The sequence below is a fragment of the Marmota monax genome, unplaced genomic scaffold (genome assembly GCF_021218885.2).
Source record: "Marmota monax isolate L192 unplaced genomic scaffold, Marmota_monax_Labrador192_F-V1.1 WCK01_AAM20220418_F8-fsc00028, whole genome shotgun sequence".
NCBI classification, from domain to species: domain Eukaryota; kingdom Metazoa; phylum Chordata; class Mammalia; order Rodentia; family Sciuridae; genus Marmota; species Marmota monax.
This window is the reverse complement of record NW_026694779.1, coordinates 7,697,954-7,708,598: the sequence shown is the minus strand read 5'-3', so window position 1 is coordinate 7,708,598 and position 10,645 is coordinate 7,697,954. Positions and strand designations below refer to the sequence as shown.

The window sequence follows — 10,645 nt, the reverse complement described above, 5'->3', positions numbered from 1 at the left end:
CTAGCTGGTCTAAATTCAATCTGTGGCACTTTGTATTTCCCTAAAAGGACCATATGAATATATACCCCTTGCCACCTGCTCTTTATATAATGTGACACTGACACTGTTGCATCAAGACCTGGGGCTTAGCTGGGTATGGTGGTGCATGCCTGTAATCCTAGCAACTGAGGCAGGAAAACGACAAGTTCAAAGCCAGCCTCTGAAACTTAGTGAGACCCTCAGCATCTTAGCAAGATTCTGTCTTAAAAATAAGTGCTTACTTCAGGAGCACATATACTAAAATTGGAATGATCCAGAGAAGATTAGCATGGTCTCTGTGCCCAAATTTTTAAGAAGTCATTGGTATTAAAAAATAAGCAAAATAAAAAGCACTGGGCATGTAGCTCAGTGCTCAGTGGTAAAGTATCCCTGGGCTCAATCCCCACTATTGGAGAGAGAGAGAGAGAGAGAGAGAGAGAGAGAGAGAGAGAGAGAGAGAGAGAGAGAGACAGACCAGGCCTGTAATTTGTCTTTGCACTAGGGCTGGCTTGTTTCCTGATTGGTTGGTACCAGTGCCATGCTGAGGGTTAATTATTTGTGGATCACACCTGTAGTATGTGACTGGTTCCTGGGGAAAATATCAAGTAGTCATTTGGAACACAGGAGCTCTGGAAAAACCTGAGCTAAGAAATCAGAACCCGTCCTGTTAGAAGCCGAGCAGATCTCCTTCCTGAATTCTAATGTCCTCTCTGGATTCCTGTCATACCAAGGTAGAGAGAGAACCCTCGGAGATGGATACCAGACTCCCATCTAATCCTGATATGGAGAGCTGAGAGCTGGTTCTAATTCAATATTAGAAATAAAGACATAAATTTGCTACAAACTCAGGAATCATGAGGCAATGCGTACTGATTAAATAGGCATGAGAAATGATTACTTTCATTAAATTACTATGTATGCCACAGAAAGGTTGTGTTTGTTGAAAAAAGATCATCAGGAAGGAACTGTAGTTTTCCTGGCATATTTGAAGTTCAGACCATGGGAATAGAAACTCCAAAAGTTTTTCCTCATTTTTCTTTTTTATTTCTTCTCTCATATCCCACGTGCCTAGGACAGGACTGGGCACATAGTCAATGCTCAATAAATGTTTGTTGAATGAAACTACCATTTTGAAGGATTCTAAGTTTGATGTTTAGTTTCAGCAGAACCAAGAAGAAATTAGCAGAAGATGTTAAATCTATTTTCTACATGGAATCATGTAGAATCCTTGTTCATGTTAATGCAGGGAGCCTCAGTCGAAACATAAAAAAAAAAAAACCAGTGTTTTCAATTTGCAGTCTTTGCTATTGGGGCAAACAGCAATTCAGTAATTGATTAAGCAGTAGTACTCTAGTGACTTAACAAAAAATTAGAATGTCAGAAGAAAACACAGGGTCAATACTCCATCATACTGGTGCAGGCACTGACTTCCTTAACAAGACCTCTAAGGTGTAAGAAGTAAAACCAAAAATCAATAAGTAGGACAGCATCAAATCAAGAAGCTTCTGCACATAGCTGCACATAGCTACACAAGACGGCACACACCTGGAATTCCTGTGACTTGGAAGACTTAGGAAGGAGGATTGAAAATTCAAGGCCAGCCTCAGCAACTTAGCAAAGCCCTAAGCAACTTAGTAAGATCCTGTCTCAAAACAAAAAATAAAAAGGGCTGAGGATGTGGCTCAGTAGAAGAGCATCTCTGGATTCAATACCTAGTACCAAAAGCAAAACCAAACCAAACTAAACAATAAAACAAAATAAAAATCTTCTATACAGCAAAGGAAAGAATGTGAGCATGAAGAGAGGCACTACACAATGGGAAAAGATCTTGACCAGCGACTTTTCTGACAGAGGATTAACATCCAGAATATGCAAAGAAAACAAAACAAAATGAGCAACAGATAACCCAATCAATAATAGGGCAAAAGAACTAAATAGAAAAAAAAAAAAAAAGGCCAACAAACATATGGAAAAAATGTTTCACATCTCTAGCCATCCGGAAAATGCAAATCAAAACTACACTGAGATTTTATCTTGCTCTAGTCAGAATGGTAATTATGAAGAACACAAATAATAATGAATGCTGGTGAGGATGTGGTGGGGGGGATGTACCCACATATTTTGTTGGTGGGACTGTAAATTAGTCCAACTCTGGAAAGCAGCATGGGATTCCTCTAAAAACTAGGAATGGAACCACCATATGACCCAGCTATCCCACTCCTCTGTATATATCCAAAAGATTTAAATCAGCGTACGATAGTGATTCAGACACATTAATGTTTCAATGTTTACAATAGCACAACACACAATAGCCAAGATACAGAACCAGCCCAGGTTCCCATCAATAAATGAATGGGTTAAGAAAATGTGGTGTATATACACAATGGAGTTTTAACTCAGGCATAAAGAAGAACAAAATTAGGGCATTTGCAGGAAAATGGATGGAACTGGAGAACATCATGATAAGCGAAATAAGCCAGACTCAGAAAGTTAAGGGTCAAATGTTCTTTCTCTTATGTGGAAGCTGAAGCAAAGAAAGTGGGGAAAAGGTGGCTGGGATATCCTAAGAGGGAAGATCAGCAGAACAGAAGAAGGAGATTGAAGAGGAGGGGAAGGAATGGGAGAGAGGAAGAAATGCAGGGTGAATTTGACAAAATTATACTGTGTGCATGTCTAAATGTACCACAGTGAATTCTCCCTTTATCTATCTATAAAACACCAATTAAAATATACAAATGAGTGGAAGGTAGACCAGTAGAGAAAAGAAGGGTGGGTACTATGGACTGATGGAATAAGTTAAATTCCATGCATGTCTGATTATGTACAACTATATAATGCACCAAAAAAAAATCTGAAAAAAATCAGCATGTCCCTATTATTCCAGGTTGGTAATTGAGCTCTGTTAGAGAGCTTCTCATTAAAGTCTTATTAGGCAAATGGGCTCTTAACAGACCTCATCTAGTCACAGGGAGTGATCTCATGGGATTTATGGATTCAGCAAAGGCCTTCAGACTTGATCTCCTGTTGTCAGATTTATTCTTGGGAGTTTCACTTGTTTTCCATTTTCTGTTTGCATCTCTGAGCCTCATTAGGCAGCTCCTTAAACATTCATTCCCAGCTGTCTATTTTTTTCTCTTTTTTCTTTGAGCCCATAACAGCCAAACCCTCAAAGCAAAACACCCAGAGAGAACTGGCAGGAGGTATCCATGCAGTAGGTTTTAGCTGCATTAGACAATCATATTTAATTAAAACAAACCAAGAGCAACAACAAAAACACCCCCTTCAATGTTGATCCACCTGCCCATTAACTAGTAAGAGCTCATTGTGACTTTAATCATTGTAATTTCTTGAGCACCTATTATGTGCCAGCCAGGTAATTGACATACATAGATTAACTCTCATGTTGATGAAAGATATGGAGAGACTGTTTGTTCAGTGATACAGGACAGAATCATAGAATATTTTTTCAATACTGGGGACTGAACCCAGGGCCTCACACATGCTAGTCAAATGTACTATCTCTGAGCTATCTTCCCAGCCTTTTTTATTTTATTTTATTTTGAGACAAGGTCTACACTGCCCAGATTGGACTTGAATTTGCAATCCTCCTACCTCAGACATCTGAGTAGCTGGGATCACAGATGTATGCCACTATGCCCAGCTCAGAATCATAAATCTTGATATAAAGAACCATAAATCTTGATATAAAGCTGCCAATGCTATGTTTAATGCAAAAAAGCAAATTATATTGTAACACTTAATCTCACTTTAGAAAATCTCATTCATAGAAAGTATATGCTGGGGGCCATGGTTGTGGCTCAGTGGTAGAACACTTGCTTAGCATGCATGATTATCTGGCTCTGTGCTTATTTCCAACACTAAAAAAACAAAGCATAGCTGGGCATGGTGGCCCATGCCTGTAACTCCAGTGACTTGGAAGACTGAGGCAAGCAGATCATGAATTCAAAGCCAGCCTCAGCAACTTAACGAGGCCCTGAACAAATTAGCAAAACCCTATCTCAAAATAAAAATAAAAAGGTCTGGGGATGTGGTTCAGTGGTTTAAGCACCCCTGGGTTCAATCCCTGGTACCAAAAATTAAAAAAGTATATACATATGTACTCATATACATACATTCATATATAATCTTGGTTGTCAGCTTGACTGGATTGAGACACGCCTAGAAAATTGATAAAAACAAAACAAAGCCCTTCTAGTTGTGTGTCTGGGAAGGGACCATTGGTCTGTGGGTCTGCAAAAGGAGCAGGGGCAAGACCTGCCCTGAATGTGGGCAGTGCCACCCAGTGAGCCTGGATGGAACAAGAGTAAAGTAAGGGAGAAGGTTGCTAGGGTGCTGGGCTGAGTGGGGGTGTGTTTTGTGGCTGTCATCGTCCTCGGACATCAGACTCAGGTCTTCAGCCTTTGAATGTGTGTTTGCCATGGTGATTCTCCAGGGGGCTTCCCATCTCTCAGCCTTGAATTGGGGCTGCATCATTGGTCTCTCTTGTTCTGAGGCTCCCAGCTGTTTGGACTGAGCAGCTACTGGTTTCTCCAGCTCTCTAACCAGCAGGTGACCACTGGGAGACTAGCTGGCCGCTGGCTGTGTAAGCCAACTAATAAATCTCCTCTTATACATGTTTTACCGGTTCTGTTCCTCTAGAGAACCCAGAATAATATACAATGTATGTCTGTAAATATGTGAGAAAACGTGCAGAAACTATACAATCTTAGGCAAGTTACCCACCTTCGCAAGGCCTGTTTTTTAAGTCTGTAAAGAAGGTAAAAGTTGACGGGCCATGTAGCTCAGTGCTGAGGCATCACATGCTGAAGGCTCTGGGTTCAATTTCCAGTGAAAAGAAGGATGAGGAGGAGAAATAGGAGGAGGAGGAGGAGGAGGAGAAAGAAGAGGAGCATGAATGGAGGAATGGAAAGTTGTCAGAATAACTGGGCATGGTTGTGCACACCTGTAGTCCCAGAAACTCAGGAAGCTGAGGCAGGCAGATCATAAGTTCAAGGCCAGTTTCAGCAATTTAGTGAGGCCCTCAGCAACTTAGCAAGGCCCTATCTCAAAAAAAAAAAAAAAAAAAATCAAGGTCTAGAGGATGTGGCTCCATGGTAAAGCACCTCTGGTTCAATACCCAATACCAAAAAGAAAGAAAGAAAGTTATCAGAATAAAAAATAAAGTCACTTGTGTCAACCCTTTCCTGATAAGTTAATAAATAAATAAAAGAAACAGCAAATAAATTTGAAAGTTATAAAGAAAGGGTTCTTAAGTATTATTGCCTAATAGCAAGGATCACAAAAGATTCTGCCACAAAAGCCCAAAAAGACCACCACGACCTTACACAAAAAGTACTTCAAGAACTGGATACAGCAGTCCACACCTGTAATCACAGCTAATGGGAAGGCTGAGGCAGGAGGATGGCAAGCTTGAGGCCAGCCTGACAATTTAGAAACACTCTGTCTCAAAATAAGAAAGGCTGGGGAAGTAGCTCAGTGGTTTGATCCCCAGTACCACAAGAACAACCACAAGGACATCTAACTAGCAACTGTCTGTTGAACCTTGGGCTGAAGACACTGTTAATGATTGTGACTACAGATTATTGTTTCAACTATCTGATGTAATCCTCCTCATTTTTGTCTTTAAACCATTTCCCTTGCCTCGATCTTTAAATATGCCCGTAGTTTGCAACATCATGCATATTCTTGCAATTGCAATACTATGCTCCTCCCCGCCCCCCGCCATCCTTATTCTTTGGAGAATTTCTCTCTGGTTATTTTAACAGGAATATTCAAGATATCCATCACACAGGAAAGATAAGAAGCTAGGATATGACTTGGTGGCAAAGCACTTGCCTAGTATGCATGAAGCTCTGGATTCAAAACTTTAAAAAAAAAAATCTATGACATGGTCTGTATAAAGCAATTGGCACAATACCTGACACAAAAGTAAATTTTTTTTAAATACGATTTTTTTAGTCATAGATGGACACAATACCTTTATTTATTTTTTTAGAGAATTTTTTAATATTTATTTTTTTTAGTTTTTGGCGGACACAACATCTTTGTGTGTATGTGGTGCTGAGGATCGAACCCGGGTCACACACATGCCAGGCAAGCTCGATACCGCTTGAGCCACATCCCCAGCCCTTTATTATTTATTTATTTATTTTTATGTGGTGCTGAGATGTGAACCCAGTGCCTCACATGTGCTAGGCTGTACCACTGATCCACAATCCCAGCCCCCCCCCCACAAGATAAATTCTTGTCTACTGTTTTCTGTTATCATTTTTATTATTACTATCACTACTTACTTACTTTATTTATTTATTTATATTTTGGCACTGGGGATTGAATCCAGAGACACTTGACTACTAAGCTATATACCCAACCCTTTTTATTTCTGATTTTAAGACAGGGTCTAAGTTGCTCAGGGCCTTGCTAAGTTGCTGAGGTTGGCCTTAAGCGTTTGTCCTCCTCCTCTCCCTCCTCATGCAGTAATGGGGATTGAACCCATATTAGGGTCTCAGGCATGCTAGGCAAATCTCTCTACCACTAAGCTACATCAGTTTCTTTTTAAATGTTATATTGAGAGAGGGTCTGGCTGAATTGCTCAGGTGTGCCACCATGCTCGGCTGTATTTTCACCTCTACATCTGGACTTCTAAGTACTTACATCCTTCAGACTGTAGTTATATTATTTATAGTTATATGATTTATTTATTTTAAAAATCTATCTCCCTAAATGCCTTTATCTTCTCCTACATGCATCCATTAAAATAATGATGAGCTCTTTTATTTAAAAATAAAATCTAAAAGGTTTATTCCATTGCCTCTGTTCCATAGCATATTTTTTACTTTGGAGCAGCATGAAGAATCCAGTATTATTAATAACATTTTCCTTGGACGCCCTGAATCTGTCTTCCCTAGCACATAAGCACATTAGCACAACAGACCACCTGCTTAGGCCTTGTCAATGCAGAGGGTATTTTGCATCCATGCGTTTATTTTGAAAGCTTTGAACTTGACTTGGCAGCGGATGAAAACCTCCAGAGCTGCAGGATAACCTGCGGGGCGTCAGAATGCTGGTCCTGCCTCCTGAGGCCCAGAGAAGACCCTGCAGTGCACCCCGCAGCCACCAGCTGGCGCTAAAACGCAGTGGCTCAGGCTCAGAAAGGGCGGGAGGGCAGGTGGTTTTGCACACAACCTCTCCACTTGCTGACTGCCCCAGACAACCTGGGAGCAATTAGAGCATCCTTCTAGAAGTTGAGGGGAGGTGCACTTCTGTTTCACTTTTCTCGGTCTGTCTCTTCATTCCATTATTAAAGATTTCTTTAGGGGTCGAATAAAATCAAATAGCGACATTGTCACTGAAGAGGAAACTGGCCATTCCTTCATCCCCTAGAAAACATTTGCAGACTCCTTGCCAAGGATCAGATCAGCGACGACCGGAATGCCGACTAGAATAAGAGTATCCATGCCATCCACACTTCCGCCTCTTCTTCCTCCTTCTCATCATTATTTGTATTGGGGATTGTACCCCAAAGACGCTTAACCACCAAGCCATATCCCAGCCCTTCTTAGTTTTTATTTTGTGACTGGGTCTCGCTAAATTGCTTAGAGCATCACTAAATTTCTGAGGCTGGGGTGGAACTTGCCATCCTCCTCCCTCAGCCTCCTGTAATGAAGAGCCGCTGGATTACAGGAGTGTACCACCACACCCAGCTAACAATGCTTTCAGAGGGCTTCAGGGTAATAAAAATAATGTAGTTCAAGAGGATTAAAATAAAATCATTTTGTTCTGCTTTGGGCTTAAGCACCAAGACAGTAAATGTCACATGTCAATGAAATGCAGGAGATCACCAAGCAGGGCTAGAAGAAATGGCTTTGAGATGGCATCACTTGCAAAGAAAGAGGCAGAAGGGCTGGGAATGTTGCTTAGCCTAGCATGCATGAGGTCCTGGGTTCAAATCCAACCCCACCAAAAAAAAAAAAAAAGGTCAAAGAGGGAATTAAGGGTTGGGGTTATAACTTAGTGGTAGCGCACTTGCCTACATGTGTTAGGCACTGCATTCAATTCTCAGCACCACATATAAATAAATAAAATAAAGGTCCGTTGATGATTTAGTCAACTTTTTCTCTGCTGTGAGAGAAAGACTTCACTGGCAAGATACAAATATACACGCCAAAGTCACACCCCAATTCCCATCTCCTCCAGCCACACCCTACCACTTCAGTTAATCCTATCGGGGATTAATCCACTGATTAGGCTAAGGCTATACCCCCACAATTTCTCCTCCAAACCTTCCTGCATTGTCTCACATGTGAGCTTTTGGGGGATACCACATCTAAACCATAACAACTGACAACTAAAAAAAATATTTTTAAAAGAGGGAATTAGAGGAAAACAATTTAGAGAGAGTTGTGATGAAATACTCTTCTCACTCTCACCCCCAAGGAGAAAAGTGTGTGTGTGTGTTGGTGGGGGGGCGGTGCTGCCTGTCATATTAAACCTAGGGAAAGGGGCTTTAAAAGACCAGTCAGAGGACTTGCCTAGCATGTGTGAGGCACTGGGTTTGATACTCAGCATCACATAAAAATAAATAAGTAATAAAGGTTCACTGACAACTAAAAAAATACATATATTCGAATAAAAGACCAGGTAGAGGTGCTGTGGATGCAGCAGGCTCAATACATTTTAGAGTAATCTAAAATGTGTCAGAACAGACATGCACCACCATGCCTGGTTCTGACATGGTTATCAGCAGCACTCCCTTTCACTCTCAGAAGGGTCCCATTAGATTTGACAAATTACATGATCATCCTTTGGAGTAGAACTAGCCGGTTAGGCAGGTGCTATGAGTGGGGTTATGATTTCCCAAAATGGTAGGCTGCACTCCTAATTCTCAGAGCCTCAGAATGTAGCCTTATTTAAAATAGGGTTCCAGGAGTGCTTGACCACTGAGCCACAATCCCAACCCTCACCCTCCCTTCTTTTTAAATTTTGTTTTGACACAGGGTTTTGCTAAATTGCTTATGGCCTCCCTGAGTTGCTAAGGCTGGCCTCAAACTTGTGATACTTCTGCCTCAGCCTCCCAAGTCTCTGGGATTAAAGGCAGGCATCACTGTGCCTGGCTCAAATAAGTTTTCCACTGGATCTTTATAGACTCAAGTCAAGCCAGCCTAGAGTGTGATGCCCCAGAAGGTCATGTGTGAGACAATGCAAGAATTTACAGAGGTCAAATTATTAGACCATTAAAACCTTAACCTAATCAGTGATTAATCCACTGATACGAATTAACTGGCTGATAACTGTACCAGGAGGAGGTAGGTCACTGGGGGTGTTCCTTTGGGATGTATATTTTGTTTCTAGTGAATAGAGCTTTCTCTGCTTCCTGACTGCCATGTCCTGGTCTGCCTTCCTCTACCACACCCTTCTGCCATGTTGTCTGCCTCTCCTTGGGCCCAGAGCAGTGAAATCAGCCAACCATGGACTGAAACTGTGAGTCAAAATACATGTTTCCTCCTTTATATTGTTCTTATTAGGTCATGTGATCACAGCAGTAAATATGCTGACTAAAACAGGATATCACATATATATAATGCCAGCAACTCAGGAGACTGAGGCAGGAGGATTGTAAGTTCAAGGCCAGCCTCTGCAACACAGTGAGAACTGCAGAGATCAAGTAAGACCCTATTTCAAAATAAGGGCAGAGGATGTAGCTCTATAGTAAACTCCCCTACCAAAATATATATATGTTGAATCCAACACCACCAACACTGTGATCTTTAACTTCTAGATTCCATAACTGGGACACACTGAATTTATAATGGTCCATCATAACTTTTGTCCTAAGAAAATAAGATAGCAGGAAATGGAAGCAGCCAATCTTGTCCTTGTCCCTTCCCAAATATCCAGTCTACATCTACAACTCTGCAACTGGGGTCCAGGAGAATCTTTTTTTTTTTTTTTTTTTTTTTTTTTTTTAGGACTGGGGATTGAACCCCAGAGTGCTACCACTGAGCTACATCCCTGTCCCCTTTTCTTTTAATATTTATTTTTTAGTTATAGGTGGACTCAATGTCTTTATTTTACTTTATGTGGTGCTGAGGATCAAACCCAGTGCCTCACACATGCTAGGTGAGCGCTCTACCTCTGAGCCACAATCCCAGCCTCCTTTTTGGTTTTTATTTTGAGACAGAGTCTCACTAATTGCCCAGGTTGGCCTCAAACTTGTGATCCTCCTGCCTCAGCCTCCTGAGTAGCTTGGATGACAGGCATGTGCCACAGTAACTGACTGGGATCAGGAGAAATTTTTACTTGAAATTAATTTTTTTTCCTCAAGTTCTTAAGATGTAACTGAGCTTGAAAGGCATTCAGTGATTTAAAGTGACAGCAGGATGCTTTGTTACCTAACAATGACCACAGGCAGGGAAAAAAATCAGCACACGGGGTGGAGCTGTGCCAAGGGTTACTTGGAACAGCTGCAGTAACAAATGGGCGTGTTGTGGTAGAGAAGTAGACACAAGAATAAACCAACAGCCAGTCTGCTGGTTTCTTTTTATTACCCTTCTGCTGATAGTGCTGACAATGCCAGCGATAAAAACACTCGTTCTCTCCCTGGGGT

General features: G+C 41.3%; 1 pseudogene; it reads left to right on the top strand.

The window, feature by feature from the left end:
- The first annotated feature begins 252 nt into the window (after positions 1-252).
- Positions 253-350, top strand: LOC124079885 (U6 spliceosomal RNA; annotated as a pseudogene).
- Positions 351-10,645: the final 10,295 nt, after the last annotated feature.